Source organism: Helianthus annuus, chromosome 8 (assembly GCF_002127325.2).
Source record: "Helianthus annuus cultivar XRQ/B chromosome 8, HanXRQr2.0-SUNRISE, whole genome shotgun sequence".
In the NCBI taxonomy this organism is placed as follows: Eukaryota; Viridiplantae; Streptophyta; class Magnoliopsida; order Asterales; family Asteraceae; genus Helianthus; species Helianthus annuus.
This window is the reverse complement of record NC_035440.2, coordinates 64,846,268-64,865,066: the sequence shown is the minus strand read 5'-3', so window position 1 is coordinate 64,865,066 and position 18,799 is coordinate 64,846,268. Positions and strand designations below refer to the sequence as shown.

General features: G+C 39.4%; 1 long non-coding RNA gene across 3 annotated transcripts; it reads right to left on the bottom strand.

Moving 5' to 3' along the window:
- Positions 1–592: 592 nt before the first annotated feature.
- On the bottom strand, positions 593–4,182 carry LOC110872961. Of its 3 annotated transcripts, none has more exons than XR_002554816.2 (4): positions 2,179–4,182; positions 1,767–2,040; positions 947–1,602; positions 593–796 (listed from the first exon to the last, which is right to left on the bottom strand). It is a non-coding gene; the product is annotated as an uncharacterized LOC110872961 (long non-coding RNA). The 3 variants fall into 3 exon arrangements; XR_002554814.2 differs by having other exon boundaries at positions 947–2,040; positions 2,179–2,378; positions 3,222–4,180; XR_002554812.2 differs by having other exon boundaries at positions 947–2,040.
- Positions 4,183–18,799: the final 14,617 nt, after the last annotated feature.

The window sequence follows — 18,799 nt, the reverse complement described above, 5'->3', positions numbered from 1 at the left end:
GCACTACGACCTTTACCTACGTCCATGCCCCGAAGAGTGTCAGATATAATAACATAATCCAAAGAAGTTCTCCTCGAATGATGCTTACCGGACCCTTCCTTTGACGGTACAAGCACATAAGTTTGTGGAACAGTTTTTGAAACCCCTTCACCATGAGAAGTAGCAACATATCTATCAAACGGCGACTTCACAACCCTCTCTCTCATAGCATTATCATGACCACAATAATAATAATATATAGTTTTTTTTAATATTTCATTATTTAATATTATAATAATTTATTATTATATTTACTTTTAAACTTTAACATACCATTTGTTTTATTTTATTTTTTTTAAACTATATTTATTTTATCATTTATTTTTTTCTTTTAGTAATTCATGTTCTTTTTTAATCATATTTCCATTATCAATAAATTTTAAATTTCTCTAATAACTAGTCTTATCAAACTGGCGCGTTGCGCCAAGGGCGATCATCGATCGGTATCAATGTGTTTCGTAATGGTAAGTAGAAACCATGCTTTTCGTGGAAGCATAGGCACTCGCAAACTCGAAAAAATCTATGGTACATATGTTAACTGATGCACGGTAAATATCTGGCGAATCAATTTTTTTAAAAGCATACTAAAATACAAATTTATAACTTCAAAATTTAGCAATGATGTTCTAAGAAGCAACACCAAAAACTAAAACTGACATAGCATTATAGCCATCCAACAGGAAATGCCATAAGAACCTAGCTTCCGAAAGCACCGGCTTCACTATCAAGGACATTATACCAACATTCGGGCTCTCCCCTGAAAGTATACAAAAATGTGGAAAACATTAACATCACATTTTCGAGATAATACATAACTTTAACCAATTATCAGCTATATATGCACTCTATATGAAAGGGCCATGCTAGAAATATAGGAACTATATTAAAATTCGAATAACCAACATACCAATCGTAATAATTCTATATAGAAGCATTGGTCTTCGAAGCGCCAGCAAAAACACGAAAATATCATCCCCGTGTAAAGCCAAGGTAACCGTAACACCAGCAAAGTTATCGTGAACAGCACAGAGCATTGACCCTTGTAATTTTGGCAAGTTATTAAGATTCTATGGGTTAGAACAACAAACTGAAGTATCCAGATCAACAACCAAAATTAAACAAATTTAGAAAGCTTTAATTGGCCTCTACTAAAACTCAAATATTACAATTTACAATACACTTAAGACTGAAATGAAAATGCAAACTCATTAAGACATGTATGATAAGTCAATAATTTGGAAAAAAAAAACACTAATACATACCTGCATAGAGTAATAACAACAAACGTTGAATGATAATGAATTGGACAATTGTAAGCTAAAATAATCGAAAGAAAATCAACCAAAAAAAGTTATATGTTAATGATGTTGTTCGTATGAAACCCGTGGTCAAAGATGAGCAAATAATACTGGGTACCAGTACCGAATTTCCCGAACCGAAGGATCCTAAGTACCAATTCGGTACCGACTTTTGGCGTTCCTAGTACCGGTTTCAATACCTATGTCTCATTAATATAGAGCCGAACCCGGTTTAAAGAGCTGCGGGTATTCAGTCTAATATAACCTTGATAACATAAACACATCCAAACAACATTAGTCAAAATAGGAATAGCTAATTGGCTCATGAATGAGAGATGCTTTACTGGTGCTTGAGTTATAAACGTTTTAGAATGAAAAATGTTTATAAACTCAAATATATCAGTGGGTTATACATTACATTGCCTTTACCTCATCAAGAAGCTCCTTATATGTCAATTAAGTACAGATAGGAAGGGTTCCCATGTTCAATCAGCTTGCATAGCCCAGAAGCCACGGTAATGACGAACACACAAACAAAAAACATACATTCAGGTCCTTCTCAGGACCGCTCGTAACACCATTTCCTGCTGGAATTGCCTTGTCTTTTTTCGCCGTCACAACGTAGTTCGTAACCTCACTTCCAGACTGAATTGCCGGTTTGGTGCGGTGGCTGGTCAGGATCAGCTGATTTTGTTAACCATTCCTGAGATAAAATAGTTCACGACAAAGAATAGCTCATGGTTCAGATAAAACTACGGCTTTGCAGACAGTGAAATTGAAGCCTTCAGATTTATGAATCTCAACAAATCAAAGCATAGAATAGCACCAGCTCATGATGTACCTGATTTAGCTTTTCAACATTGATTGTCCAGAGATCCAAAAGTATGTGAAGAACCCCTAGTTCACTGCCTGCATTCATCTGTTAGCCGTCTGCAACCTGATATACGTTCATCATGTTTTATAGTGATAAGAGAGTAATCTCCAAACATACTTGACATGATTTTTTGAATAGTCTCCTCTAATAGAGCCGACTCTGCTGACCTTGAAAACACAAATAATCTAGTAAATTTTTAAAAATAATTTAGTGTTGCAAATAGAAGTGGCAAGATAGCTGCGGAGGGTAAAAGGGTGTATAAAGGCTCGATTTGAGATGAGTCATTTTGGTACAGGTCAAAACGCCTATGGCAGCTTGACCCACAAAAACATTTGTGTCAAACTTCAAATTTACAATTAATGTCTAATATATGATTACCCAATCTAAATTCTATAAATAAAATGATTTTAGGTATTGATCCAGCTACTTCTTGGTGGTGATCTCATAACCAGTTGGCGTAGTGAACACAATCATATTTTTCTTTGGTGTTAACAAAACAACACCATGACTTAGAAACAGGAGAAAGTTGTGGTAACAAATCAAAATTTATAATTCAATTAGAGAGCTATCCACACGAAAAGAACCCAAAACAATTCAAGTATTAACCATATGCCATGAAATATTAATTATTCTGGTTATTGTATTTACACTCATCGGAAGTTTACTTGATACTTACCGGATTCGTGTTTGGTTCCTTGTCGACGCTGGAACTCCGAGGTTACCATTGTACACATATTTCAAATGGACTGATGTTTGTTTTTATTATCAGCATTCTTACGAACAACCTGATGCTATTGATCTCAATGTTGAAGAAATTCTAACCTTAAAATTCAATTCCCAAAGAAATTATACTTAACTCCTAAACTGATTCACAAATTTTACAATACTGTGAATCGATATCATCCATTTGCTCTAATCTACAAAACTATGAGAAACCCCTGACCTGAACAAAATCACATTCCGGTTGCCGATTGTTGTAAAAACAGAACATGCAGGTAAAGAGGGCTTACCTGAACTTTGGCGGATCTTTGTCGGAGGGTTGGGCGTCGCCTAAAGCACTGGTTGTCTCCTTTCTGACCAAAACGGTCGTCGGAACCCTAAACTCCATTGTCTTTGCTGCCATGTTGAACCAAATCCCCTTTGCGGAACACCTCCGCCTCTCTGGACATCCCGGTAACCCTAGCCGTCGTCATTCAGAGGCGCTGCTAGTCATTGCTGTAAAATGGTCGGCCTGATTCTCTCTTATGTCATATTTTATCTTCCCTCGTGTTTATATGAATAACCTAACACCTCACATTCATTCATGAGAGGCCACATGTGGTGGTGGTAAAAACCTGCTAGGCGCCCAGTGAACACATGAAAATGACAAGGATATAAATAAAGCAGTGTGCCACTACTCATTTCCGTTTGTCTATTAACATATAGTAATTTTTGGAACAAATGAAATATAAATCATGAACATTTAGCTGAAAAGTGAATGTAATGATGAATTAGCACCTGAATTTAAACAGCTGGTATCAAAATCAACTAAATAACAAAAAAACCATGTGATTCTCCCAACAACACTCCTCCTTAATCGATCTCAATATCAACTCCTCCTTATTTGTCGATTGTAACAGCAACATACTATCTGTAATAATCGAAATAGAAACACGCCGAAAAAATCAAATTACCTCGAATCAGTTGTAAACCCTCACTGTCACCTTGAATCCACCATCACCGTCACCATCAGCGGCGGACCTCAAAGCTGCCGCCGTGTCTCAAAACCCTAGAAACAACCGTTGTTATCGCCGGAGTATAATGGACGTCGGGAGGGCTTGGGTGTTGACGATGTTCCTTCATGCGCTCTCTCTTCTTTGTGTCGCCCCCACTTTCTCTCTGTTAGGTTTCATGCGTGACGGGTTTGTGAACACCGGAGAACAGGGCGGTGGATTTTTAGTGGGTTTTGGATGCGTGGCAAGCGTGATTGATAGAAGCCCATACATGTGGCATGTAAAAGGTTGGCCCAATAGATGGTTGACACCAATAGTCACTTACTGTTCATTCATTTTCTTTATTATCATATATAGATTTACATTTGTTAATTTTTTTCTAAAAACTTAGGTACGAGTTGTGTTTAATTGTTTCCCTCAACATTCCGGTATAAGTTTTGTTAAAATGAAATTGTATTCAAAATAGAATATTTATTTGGTGTCGTAAAACGGTATGATAATAAACTAAACCGATTCTGACGGCTTGCCTTTCTAAACAACATGCTTCAATTTCAAATAACGTTTGTTTTACATTGTCATTTGCTTCGTTTTGCCGCAACGCGCGACGTCAACGAACCTAATATGATATTATATCAGCGTTTTAGTAGGATATATGAAATTATTGCTAGATACAAAAGCTACATCCTTTTTCATGGCACTAATAATCACTTATCACAATTGTTCTACCGTCTAGAGAAAATTTGTTATACTACTTGGACAAATGTTTAGCATATTGCGACGGAGCCATTAAACCGAGAAAAAATAGATGTAAAATTGTTGAACTACATATACGTTTTGTAGCATGTTAACTCGCAAAATTTATACCGAAATATAAAACATTCTTGTAAAATAATATAGCTAAGTTGAAATGATAAAAAAAATTCATGTAAAACAAAATATAAAAAACTAAAAAGTGTAACTCGAATAATAGTTATAAGAATACTTTATTAAAATTCAAAGTAAACTATAAGGGTTCTATTAGACTTTTACTAATACTTTGAAGGAAGAAAAGTATAAGTTATGAATTCTATAATACTTTACTAGTACTACAGTCTAAGAGAATAAAATGAAAATTAGGGTGTGATATCAATCATATTGCGTATGGTACAAGTCAACTTAGCTCAAATAAGTTGAATAGTAGTTTTGTGAGAGTGACTTTGTTAATACGTTTGATATTGTTATTCTTATTTGTTGAACGATAATATTATACATATTTTCCATAACGTGTTTGTTGGGGAACACATGAGTTTGAATTTATACTTGATAAGATAGTCAAGTGAAAAGGCCAATGTGAAAAGGATACAATTACAAAGTGAGGTTTGGTTTTTTGATAGGTTGACTGTTTGAGTTGTCATAGCATATCCTCTTATGCGCAGAATATAAAGTTAGGATATTTTATATTTTCATGTCACTCTTGACTATCACCAATAATTAATAGCAAAAGATTTTACCATATAGTCAAGAAGTTTAGTAATTGTTTCTTAGGCTAAAGGGTGTCGGGGTCATGGTTGGGACATAATTTGTCATCTAGAAACATGAATGGAAGACTATACCACCTCCTTATCCATCATGGTTTGCATGGATTAAACCATGGCAACCATGGTCCTTGTTCCATTTTTAAAGAAATTATTTCCTTTTTTTTAGACAAAGATAAATTAAAATAAATAAGTGGCTAGTGGTTTGGGTCATGACCACACCCTTAGGGTAGTGGTTTTGGATGGTGGATTAGAGACGAGTGACATGACATTGACGTGGAGGATCAAGGTGGTCATGAGGGTCATGACCACACCCTATAGCCTTAAAGTGGGAAGCGTTTAGTCCAACAATGAACATTAGTACAATATTTGAAATTTCAAAATCAGGATTAAACATCAAACAAGACAAGAAGGCAAGAGCAAAGACCTACACATCTTTGATTGTTTACATAGATATATACTAGTGATGATTCTCAGTATTCATCGTCATCATCAAAACATCCATTCTTTTATTTTGATTTACAGGATCGATCAAAATTAACACAAGGTAAAACTAAGGTTGATTTCCTTCTCGCAACTAGTACTACTGCCAGAACATGACATTCTATTAGACCTTGAAGGTTTATGGATAAGTAGCTAAGTGGATTAGTAGGCATTATGGGTAATGGTTGTATTTGGCTTTTTGGGTAAGTTGGGCCTAGGGTTTAGGGAGCCTCCTCCCTAAACACTTACTATAAATAGAGAGGTTATGTCATTAAAAGCATGGTTGGTGACATTAGCTATCTTGTATTAGACATCATCATATGTATGCAAGGTTGAAGTAATCATCAATCAAGAATCTTTATTTTCATCTCCTTTGTTCTTTCATAGCTTGTTTGTGTGATTTCGTCACCATTCAAGCTAGCACGATATCATTGTGATCTCGTTACGGGACTTACAATTGGTATCAGAGCCTATCGAACCTGATTTCCAGGCTCGGATCTGATATCGTGGTGTTGTTGTTCTCGTTTCACTAGTACTGTTCTGACTTCTGTTGTTTCTGGACTGCTTCTGGTCAACTCGGACGGATCTCTGCTGATCTCGGATTACATTCATATCATTTTGGACCATCTTGGATCATCATTAGTCATCTCGGACTTGAAGCTTGTCTTGATCTCGGATCATCTTCAAGTCATCTCGAACCATTATCATCCCATCTCGGACCATCATCATTAGATTTCGGATTGTCATCATCAGATCTCGGACCATCATCATCAGATTTCGGACTGTCATCATCAGATCTCGGACAGTCTTTATCAGATTCCGGACTGTGTTTAATCATCTCGGATCATAGTTTTTGAAGATTGCCTTTGTATTTCATCTCGGACTCATCTCATCTCGAATAAACACCATCTTTGACCACTGTTCATCCCGGACTCTTGCATCTCGGACCATATTTCATCTCGAACTCACCATTTCGAACAATTAATCTCGGACTATTGTACTGTATTGACATGACATCATGTTGAACCCAACCGGTGTTATGAACGGTGTTATAACCGCGACTGTTCTTGCAAATGCTACCCTTGCTGCAATTCGGACTCAGTCCTTGGCTTTCCATCAAGAACTTGACCAAGTTATTGGCACGTCTACCAAGGTTCCGAGGTTTTTGTATGGAGATGACTACTAGGAGTGGAAGTTTAGGTTTGAGCAATACTGTAAGGTAAAGGAACCCCATGTTTGGAGAAGCATCAAGAATGGATCACGCACTATCATGTACTCTACTGAAGATGACCCTCAGACTCAGATTCCAAAACCCAAAGGCATTTATACTGAGGAAGACAAAAAGGTTGTAGCTGAGGATGAAGCTGCTTATGGAACTCTTTCAATAGCTCTTGGTCCAGACATTTCAATTAGAGTTCGGAACTGCAAGAGTGCAAAAGAAATTTGGGACTAACTGACACATTTGTTTGAAGGAAACACAGACATGAAAGCTAGCAGAGTCAACATGATGAACCAACAGTTCAGTTCGTTCAATCATATCTATGGGGAAACCGTTGAAAATCAGATAAGGAGGTTTGTCAAACTCGTGTCGCAGATGGTCAGTGCTGGAATAAACATCTCAAACAGTGGAATGAATCATCAACTGCTTAACTCTCTACCAAAAGGATGGGATGCCGAGGTTTCTATGATCAAGCGTACTAAGGATCTAAATGAAATGACACTTACGGAGTTTATTGCTACCATCAAGTCTTGTGAAATCGACAATCAGCAAAGAGAGATGGATTACAAGAACTCACTAATGGCTACTGGCATGATTAGCCCCAACAACGCAGCTTTGATGTCTCAAGCTCATCCAAATCTGGTTTTCAGTCCTGTTCATGGAGTTATGAATCATAACCCAAACATTGTGTTCAGTCCTGTTGCTGCACCAAAATCCAACTACGTTTATGGAATGTCTCTTCCTACTTCTCAAGCACCTGCTGTCAACACCACAAATGTTCAACAGCAATCCTAGCCTCAGCCACATCATGCAAATGTTCCTTTTGGTTCAACCACCCAGTCTGCGCCTCAAAATATCCCATCATCACCTTTGGTGGAACATATGGCCTTCTTGACTAAACAACATGAAGAAAAACATGCTCTCGCAGCTTCTATGATCTCCAGTTTCAATGCTTTCTTAGCTGGAGATCTCATGCCCTCAGGTGAGATAACACCAGATGTGAATCAAGTGGTGGAAGAAGACTTGGATGAACAGGATATGGCTTGGAATCTTGATATGTCAGCGTTTAAGGCAGAAAAGTTCGCTAAGAGATATGGGCATCGTCCAATGAATGCTCGTCTCGGAGTGCTGAGATAGGCTAAGGTGCTACAGGTGTTATGAGCCAGGACACTTTGCTAGGTATTGCAAGAAGGCTCCAGCAGGATATGAAGCTACTCAGGCAGCTGCAACACGGAACAAGTGGACAGGGAAACTCTGGAGCTGTTACACCTGTTGAGACTTCGAGTTCAACTTGATAGGGAAACTCTGGAGCTGGAAGGGCCTTGATCGCACAGGAGCAAAATGGGTTCAATTGGGCTGATGCAGTTGCACAAGTGGAATCAATGAAGCTGTCTGAAACTGCTGCTGTTGAAGGGGTCCATCAGTGCTTGATGGCGATGACCGAGGAACCAAAATCACTCTCTGAGACGGTAAATTCCCTTTTATGTACAGAACACTGTAGAAAGAAAGTTGCATTTCTGAGATCTCAAAACTCAGCATTGATCACCGATTACAACAATGTTATGGGAAAGTACATCAGTCTTCGAGAGAACAATAAAATTCTCTATGAAAAGATTGAAGCACTTAAGAAGGACATAGCTCAACTTCACAGAGACGTGAATCAACAACAATGTTGGGTTCACGATAAAAACATAGACTCACAGTAAAGGCTGAGCTGGAACTTCTCACTGGAAAGTACAAACAAAATGAGTTAAACATCAAAAAGTTTGATACTTCCAGTGACACCGTTCGTAATCTGTGCAATGTGCAGCTTGCCTTTAAAGAAAATAAGGGAAAGGGATTGGGATACACACAGTTTCCGCCACCATATAATCATAATTACTCCAGACTGCCTACTACTGAGCAAGAGATGGAAAACTATGACAAAATGATGTATGGCCAACCTAGTGATTATGTTCCATATGAACCGTCAAAATTTAAAAATGGTCAACCAAGTGATTTCAAGAAACCAATGAATTTTGTCAAAAACAAAAATGAAAATGTTCAAAATGAATCAGCAGATAAATCCGATCACGAAAATGAAACAGTAACAAATATAGAAGCAGAAACTAAAACAAAAACAGAACTAGTTAACACATCCGCAGAGGAGATGGAGGAAAGTTCACAAAATTCTTATTCTGTTAAAAATACTAATTGCTCTAGTTCATGTGTAGAGTCAGTAAGAACAGAAGAGAAGTCTAAAGAGGATGATGAATCACATCAACGTGCTGTTGATAATGTTATTTATGATAAAAATGACCTTTATGCTTGGAACTATGTTTTCTCTTGGTTTGCTGAGACTTGGGGTGTTCCCACTAAAACTGATGAATCTGGTGCTATTATTCTAGACTATGATTGTGATAAAAATGGCTGTGATGAAAATGTTGAAAGTGTTGGAAGATGTTTTGACAGGAGAGTCTGATGTGTCGACTGAGGAACTTGAGACATCTGTTTCAAGTGACTCAAAAATCAATACTGATGATTCAGGAAATTGTTCTAGCACGCCTAAAACATTGAATAATACATCAAAAACTCCCTGTAATGATGAAAAACTTGATATTTTTTATTGTGATAATGAAGAAATTGTTGAACTGGGGTCATCTGACGATCTTGGCAATCAAACAGAGGATTCAGGAATCTCAGATAATGAGCTCAAATCTTCCAAAGATTCCGATTGTGATGAAGAATCAGAATCCGGCAACATTGCAAAAGAAGACAGTCTTACTGTCTTAGACACAGACTGCTCATCATCTGACTTACCAGAATCATCTATTGTCAAGAACTCAGAAATCGATAAAGCTGAAGAAGAGACATCCTTAGAGTCCAATTCTGCAGAAATTCATGGAAACACGAAAGCTATAGAGAAGGAATCCATGAAAATTAATTAAACAGTTGAATCAGACGATGAAACTGTAGAAGAAATTATTATGGAAACCTTCTCTACAGAAACTCCTGAGAACATGGTCTCTGAAGAAAGGGAATCTGCGGAAGTCACTTCAACAGACAACTCAACTCTCGACCCTAAAGGTTCAGATTCTGAAAAGGGTGATTTTAACAAAGCAGAATCAACTGAATCTATTCCCTCTAAAAAGAAACGGTCACGTAGAAACAGAAGGCCACAGAAAAAGAATGTTCAAAAGGAAAACCCAAATCTCAAGCAAACAGAACCAAAACTGAAGGGTAAAGTTGTGGATACTTACTCTTGCGCTGACAGCTGTGAGCAGGGTTCATCCGAGATCAAACATGCACGCAAGCACTTAGCGTCAAATGAAAAGAGAAGACGTGATCAGTTCTCGAGAATAACACAAGCAGAACTAAATATCTTTTTCTCAAAAAGGCAAACTTGTTTTAATTGTGGAATTTCGGGACACATTGCAAGAAATTGTGTTCATCGTCCCTACTACTCTAGGAACATGTATCATCAGAAGGCTATGCACTCTCACTTTATCAAAAATCGACCTCCCAAAGCAAGGCCTTCTGAGAGAGACTGGAATCTAGCAAAACAGGAAAATCTAAAGTTTTTAAATATGAACAGGTTTGAAAGAAAAAAAAAAGTTTTTCCATCAAATGATCTTTCGCGAAGTCACTTACACAGATAGCGATGGTCAACTCAGGTCCACTATGGCCTGGGTTCCAGTCTCTAACTGATTTCGTTAAATGTGCAGGAACGACTATGGAGTGCTATCTTTAGACTTTGGTTTATTGATAGTGGTTTTTCTAGGCACATGATGGGAGACATATCCCAGTTGAATGATATCAAGATATTCGATGGAGGATGTGTCAACTTCGCAGGAGGAGAATGAGGAAGAATCACCATGAAAGGCACAGTCAAGAATGGAGTCCTCACCTTTTCCGATGTTAACTATGTCCCGGAGCTAAAACACAGTCTGCTGAGCGTATCACAGATGTGCAACAAAGGAATGGAGGTTCTCTTCACCAAGAGTGACTGCGTTATTTTGAAACCAGGAATTATCATACCTGAAGACTGGTTTTTGATTGAAGCTGAACGTCGAGGAAATGCTTATGTGATTGATATGAACAAAGCACCCCACCCACTGATCAAGTTACTTGTTTGTTTTCAGAAATAGTTGAGCATGATGCTATGTTGTGGCACCGTCGGTTAGGTCATCTGAACACGAAAAATCTGAATTGGTTAGCAAAAGGAGGTCTCGTCAGGAACTTGCCAATCAAGGATTTCATGCAAATAGAGAAGTGTGAAGCATGCACTCGAGGAAAGCAGCATCGAATGCTTCATAAGTCCAAACCTGTTCACACAACTTCAAAGGTTTTGGAACTGCTGCATATGGATTTATTTGGCCCTGTTAATGTACTCAGTATTGGAGGAAAGGCTTACTGTTTGGTCATCACAGATCATTTTTCTCGTTTCACTTGGGTGTTCTTCTTCGAGCAGAAAAGTGAGAAAACTGGCTTAATCAAGAAATTTGTAATTCTCATGGAGAATCAAGCAAATGAATGTGTAAAGAGTATCCGCTGTGACAATGGGACAGAATTCAAGAATGCCGAGCTAAATGAATTTTGCACCTTAAAGGGAGTCGACCGTCAATACAGTACAACTAGATCTCCTCAACAGAATGGAGTTGCAGAAAGACGCAATCGTACTCTCATTGAAGCTGCTCGCACAATGCTGATAGATTCAGGACTTCCACTAATACTCTGGGCAGAAGCAGTGAACACAACCTGCTACGTTTAGAATCATGCCTTGATCAACAAACGCCACATGAAAACTCCCTATGAAATAGTAGAAGGTCAAAAACCCTCGATGCAACACTTTCGCACTTTTGGCTGTCCGTGTGTACTTCTTCTCATGGATTCCAGAGGAAAATTTGAAGCTCGAGAAGATCCGTGCTATTTCATTGGATATGCTAAGAATACTTCTTATCATATGTACAACAAAGTCAAGAAGCAGATTGTGGAAGCATATCATGTGGATTGGTTGGAAGAAAATCCAAAAGATGCTCGCATTGGACCTGATTGGCTATATGATTATTCCTCCCTGTTTAAATTGTTTCCTATTTTGTCTGATGAAATTGTTGATGCAGGAGTCTCGAGTGCAGAAATGCCTATTCCCATTGAAGATGAAGATGAAGATGTGCCCTTGCAAAATATGCTCAAGAAACTCACTATGAATCCATTAGGATTTCACAAGGATACTACAACACAACTTCACTCTTCCACTATTCAGGAGCCAATTTCTGAACCTTCTGCAACTATCCCTGATGGTGAAGTCAGCAACACTGAAGCCTCTGCAGGAACGTCAAACGTTTAAGGAGCTTCTTTGTTTCAAGGAGCAATTCCATCAGATTGCACTGTAGATCCTCGAGTGATCAACACTGCTGTACCAAATGAGGGGGAGCCATATGGAATAACATCAAGAAGCTTTTCAAACCTTCAACCGAACCTACAAGCCCCTGTAACAGCAATTCCACGGGGTGTTCAGAAAAGTCACCCAATCACGAATGTCATTGGCCCAGTCTCTGCTAGTGTCCAGACCCGCAGCAAATCTTGAGACATCAAATCATGCCTATACTCTTGCTTCATATCACAAATTGAGCCTATAAACATTAATGTTGCTTTGCAGCCATCCGTATTTTCTTGGCATATGCATCCTTTATAGGCTTTACAGTCTACCAAACGGATGTAAATACGGCATTCCTTTATGGGAAGGTCAAGGAGGCAATTTATATCGCTCAACCCCCGGGCTTTGTTAATCAAGAGAAGGAAGGATATGCCTACAAGCTAGACAAGGCTCTGTATGGTTCACACCAAGCACCCCGTGCATGGTATGCTACCCTAACAGAACATTTGCTTGCTCATAGGTACACCCAAGGAAAAATCGATCAAACGTTGTTCATTAAACGTGTTGACAAGGACATCATCCTTGTTCAAATATACGTTGATGACATCATCTTCGGGTCCACAAATGATGTGCTTTGCAAGGAGTTTGAGGAGGTAATGACGAGGAATTCGAGATGAGTTCTTCGGGAGAGATGACGATGTTTTAGGCCTGCAAGTACATCAGAATAATGAAGGAATCTTGATTCATCAGAGTAAATATGTACACGACATTCTTGCACAATTAAGCATGACAGATTCAAAGTCGACAAACACCCCAATTGCAGAGCGGCCGTTGTTGACTGAGAATCCTGAGGGAAGCCCTGTTAATCAGACATTTTATCGATCTATGATCAGTTCACTGATGTACTTAACTGCCAGTCGGCCAGACATTATGTTCGTCGTTTGTCAGTGTGCACTTTTTCAGGCTAACCCTAAACTCTCTCATCTAACTGCTATTAAAAGAACTTTTATATATCTGAAGGGATCCCCTAAACTCGGACTCTGGTATCCCAGAGATTCGAACTTTGATCTGTTTGCTTTTTCAGATAGCAACTTTGGAGGGACAGATAGGGATAGAAAATCTACATCAGCTGGACGCCAATTCTTGGGGGATAGACTTATCTCTTGGCAGTGTAAGAAGCAGCAAACTGTATCTCTCTCCACCGCGGAAGCAGAGTATGTTGCAGCATCTGCCTGCTGCTCCCAGGTTCTTTGGATGCAACGTCAGCTGGAGGATTGCGGTTTGACTTATCTTGATACAACTATTTATTGTGATAATGATGCCGCTATCCAGATCACTAAAAACCCTGTTTTTCACTCCAAAACCAAGCACATTGACATCAAAATTCATTTCATTCGAGACTGTTTTGATAGAGGTTTAATTAAACTTGAACATATCCATACTGATGCTAATACATCGGATCTTTTTACAAAACTTGTCAGCATCTCGAGGTTCAATGTGCTTGTAGACCTCTTGAAAATGATGCGTTTCACCGACTGAGCTTGTAAAAAAGAGGGGGGGTTAAGAATAACGGTATCTCATCTGATGAATTTGGGCATAAAGTATTCTACTTTTGCACAAATTTAGGGGGAGGAAAAGTTGCCGGGAAATGAAATGAATTTTCATGTTAAAGAACTTGATTAACACATGTAAGGTTTCAATGCTGAACAGGCTAGGATCCACTGCGATGTGTTGATAGGTCTAACGCTCGAAAAGCAAAAAAGATGCCAAGTGATATAAACATAATGGACTGGACATCTCGTGGATAACAGACCAACGGTGTATGATTTCATCGTCTTAAATCCTGCGTTGATAGATAGCCAACATATGAGGTTTTGGGTCTTTATACTGATGTGTCATCCGGGGTATCAGAATTGTCCCTCTGTTGCATCTAGATTATATGCAGACCTGGGCACAATCAGGATATCTTGAAAAAGAGCCGCTTAAGGGCCTAAACCTGAAAACGGAAGAAAATCTCATAAAAGATTTCTGTGAGCTTATAAAAGCCAAATCCGTACCGTTTAAGGTATTTGCTTCGCCCTCATCAGACTTCTTTGGTCTCTCTGTTGTACGAAAGTACTGACCTGTTCACCAGAAAGTCTGGCATTGAAAAGTTTAAGGATGAACTTAGTATACTCACCTGCTACGATGAACTGTTGTGCTTACCTTGATCGCGGGGGTATGCCTTGGAATGGGACACACGGATGTTACAGTATAATTCTACCTTAAGCGTATCATAAGGCTAAAAGTTGAAGATTGAGTGTTAGATTTAAGAGGATAAGTATATTAACAATCGCGTGGACCAGTCCAAGTAAGTGAAAAGCTGACAAGTGTTCCTTAATCAGTTCGAAAACGATTTGATCCCGTGGCAGTCTTCCCAAAAACACCCCAGTGTTGGTATTTTCATGTTATGATAATATTACATTATAATGATTGATAGTAAAATTGCTCGGTAGGTTGATTCGCTGATTTTGAAGGGGGGTATGTTCTATCTTGAAAAAGCCTAAATAAAATAATGTTAAAAATAGTGGTCTGAAATGGCTCACCATCTCGGATGGGACCCATCAGGTTTGACCAAGTCAAAGCCTGAACAGGCCCATCATCTCGGACCAATCATCCGAGATGGGCACGGCCCATAAACCTATTCGGGATGTATAAATGCTATAGTGACAAAAGTTCAAGACACTCATCTCAAACCAAGCCGAACATTCTCTCTGAATTTTCTATCAACTTACCTCATCTCGGACGATCTCAGACCAATCTCGGACTAAAGGTACTTCATTCCGGACCAGTTTCAATCATCATGGATAATCACGAACTAAGAGATCATCATCTCGGATGATATCGGACTCATAAACTCATCCCGAATAGGATGATTATGTCATCCCGGATGAAGAGGTCCATCCGAGAAGAACCTTCACCATCCCGGACCTTGACCTGAATTGACTTGAACTTCTTTTAACCTGGACCTTTGACCTGCTAATCTGGACTGGCCTTTTAACCTTTACTTGACCTGTTGACTGTTATTTGAGTTGTTTGACGTGTTGACTTTGTTGACCCGTCAACAATTCAAATATAAGGTAACACTTTTTCTAAAGGATCTAGCACTTGACGTTCAATGCAGAAAATGGCAGGAGCTATGATGCAAGAGAAGAATCAAAGGCAACTGGAAGTGGAACTCTTTCACAACCAAGCGGGTTACCTTTCGGATCCTCCTGCAGAACATATGAGATGTTTGGATCACTAATTTGGGGTCTAATCAACTGCCCAATCACTCATGCATTACGAGCAGAGCCGGTGATATGCAACAGCTGCATAAATACTTTCTGGAACACGGCTAAGATTAACAGACAAGGAGTAGAGGGAGCTGGAACGATTGAAGCAACTGTTCAGAAGAAGAAGATTATTGTTTCTAAAGCAATCGTGAGAGAAGTTTTGAGGTTGGGAGATCTGCCACAACATCCAACATTATACAATCAAACCAGAGTTCTTGCTACCCTTCAAAGGATGAGTTATGAAGGGGGTTATCCGATGGTTCTGAAGAAACTATTCCCACCGTACTTGAGACTGTTGGTACATTTTTTCTTGCAATGTATCGCGGAAACAAAGGTGGATTCGATCAATTGAACAAGACGCTGATGTGTGTAAAATGCAACATATAAAACACATCAATTAAGGCATAAAACTAACCCTTTTTAAGTACTAATGTTGGAAAAAGAGTGTTTTTGTCTTCCTTTTGTATTTTCAGGATGAAATGAGCTCAAAATCACAAAAGAAGCAAAAAGACCACTAATTCTACCATAAATACAAGAAAAGGAACAAAAGTGGACTGCCCGGACCCTCAACGGCACCTCCCAAAACAAAGAGAAGAAAACAGAGTCTGAACACGCCCCGTGTCCAGCGAACACGGGGGCGTGCCCAGGAAGCAGCAGAAAAGACAAACCAGTAGAAGCTTCCATTGCTCACCACGGGGCCGTGCCCAGCGGGCACGGGGGCGTGTTGAAAGTACAGCAGGCGCATTAATTGTAATTCGCAATTACAATTAATGAAGAGAGAGAGTGTCAGACGGGCACGGGGCCGTGTCCAGTGGACACGGGGCCGTGTCCAGCGTTCTGTCCAGCCTATAAATAGAGGAGCTTGGTTTCATTCTCCCTCATCCCTTGGCACACCACCTCTCTCACACCTCATCCACCACCCACCACCACCATAACACCATCATCCACCACCATCATCCATTGTCCATCGTAGAGTGTGTGAGTCGTCTCGGGATCCAAGATTGATCGTAAGAGTTCTTGACAATCAAGGCCATGTTTGCCTAAGTCTCTTACATCACTTGGTGAAGACAAGTGTTTAGTATAATACTTTTTATTTTTAATCTTTTGCACTTTTTATTTGGTTTTGTATTAATGACTTTAATAACTAGTTACTTATGTTGAAGGTGATCTTTCCTTATCGTTTGTCCGTGGTGTCTTGGCATTATTTTACTGTCTATATAAAATAAAAGATTTTCACCATTCATATCTCCACGGTCTATATGGAGATATGTTGGCTACCTGGTCGGGGGTTAAGGGAACGGTTTGGTAAAGGTCTTGCCCTTGTTCAGCGTTTAGAGGTCCTGCTTGGGACCTGGGTCAAATTTAGTAGGATCTCCTTCAATGCCCATAGGTATTGGATGGCGGGGATCCAAACTCTTTGACCCCCTCATAAGTTAACTACTATTAATACTATAACCCGGCTATTTAGGACTGTATCCCTGCTGACTCAGACTACTTAGCCGAGGGTAACGTCACCGCCAAAAGCGGGGCCTACCATAATTTGCATTAATAACTTAATTCATTATCTTTCAATAATCCGACCCTTTAGGATTGTATCCTTGCTGACTCAAACTACTGGGTTGAGGGTAACGTCGCCTTCAAAAGAGGGCCTACTACAATAACTAAGATAATCTCTTAAACAAGTGCAAAAGTGCGAAAATAATCAAAGGTTATACTAATACACGTGTCGGATCCAAGTGATTCATCTTGTCTATCTGTTTTTATTTTATTTTATTTTTCAGCATTTAGTTAGTTTTTATTTTTCTTAGTTTAAAACATTTTTCTAACTTTTTGATTTGGTTAGACGTTGAGGATAAACCGGTATTAAAAGCTCTTGTGTCCTTGGACGACCTCGGTATCTTACCAACACTATACTACGTCCACGATGGGTGCACTTGCCCATATGTGTGTTTAGTGTTAGTGAATATCGTGTTTTATAAATTTAAAACTTGGTTAAAAGTGTAAAAAGGGCTTAATTATTTATTAAAAACATATACACACTGACACGCATCAAGTTTTTGGCGCCGTTGCCGGGGACACAAGGATTTTAAGAAAGTTAGGAATCAACGGCCTAATCATCTTTTTATTTTTCTTTAATTTTTAGGATTTTTTTTAGATTTTTCAGCTTCTGCAGAGCTCAGCACGGGGCCGTGCCTGGTCGGACACGGGCCGTGCTCAGCCTCATTACTGGCAGTTTTTTTGTTTTTCAAGTTACAGAAGGCTGAACACGGGGCCGTGTCGGTGCAACACGGGGCCGTGTCCAACTTCCAGTAACTGGGATCTGAAAAACAATCACTGTAACTACGACCACGGGGCCGTGTTCGCTCGACACGGGGCCGTGGTGAACCTTCTGACCGATATTCTTTTCTGTTTTTATTGCAGGACTTGGAACCCGACGCCAACCTCGCGTAGTGTATGAGCTCCAGTTCCAATAAAGACATAAAGGAGCCATTAGAAGAACCCGAACGCTTTCTCAGAAAACGGTTAAAAGCCAAAAACCAAGAGAAGGTTTCGGGTGATCCAACCCCAATGGCGGACCAACGTACCCTCATGGATTACTTACGGCCCACCGTAGGTAATCTAGGCGCCGCTATCAATGCACCGAATGTCGAAGCCAATAACTTCGAACTTCGACCGCACTTGATACAAATGCTCCAAAACTCCGCGACCTTTCACGGGCTCGCGGACGAGGATCCCCATCTACATATAACTAATTTCTTAGAAATATGTGATACCTTTCGGGTCAATGGAGCATCAAACGACGCCATCCGCCTTCGTATGTTTCCATTCTCACTAAAAGACCGGGCGAAAGCTTGGCTCAACACCCTCCCAGCTGGATCGGTAAACACCTGGGATGAACTAGCCCAAAAATTTCTGTATAAGTATTTCCCTCCTTCTAAAACTGCTAAATTAATGGCTGAAATTAACACATACTCACAAGAGGACGAGGA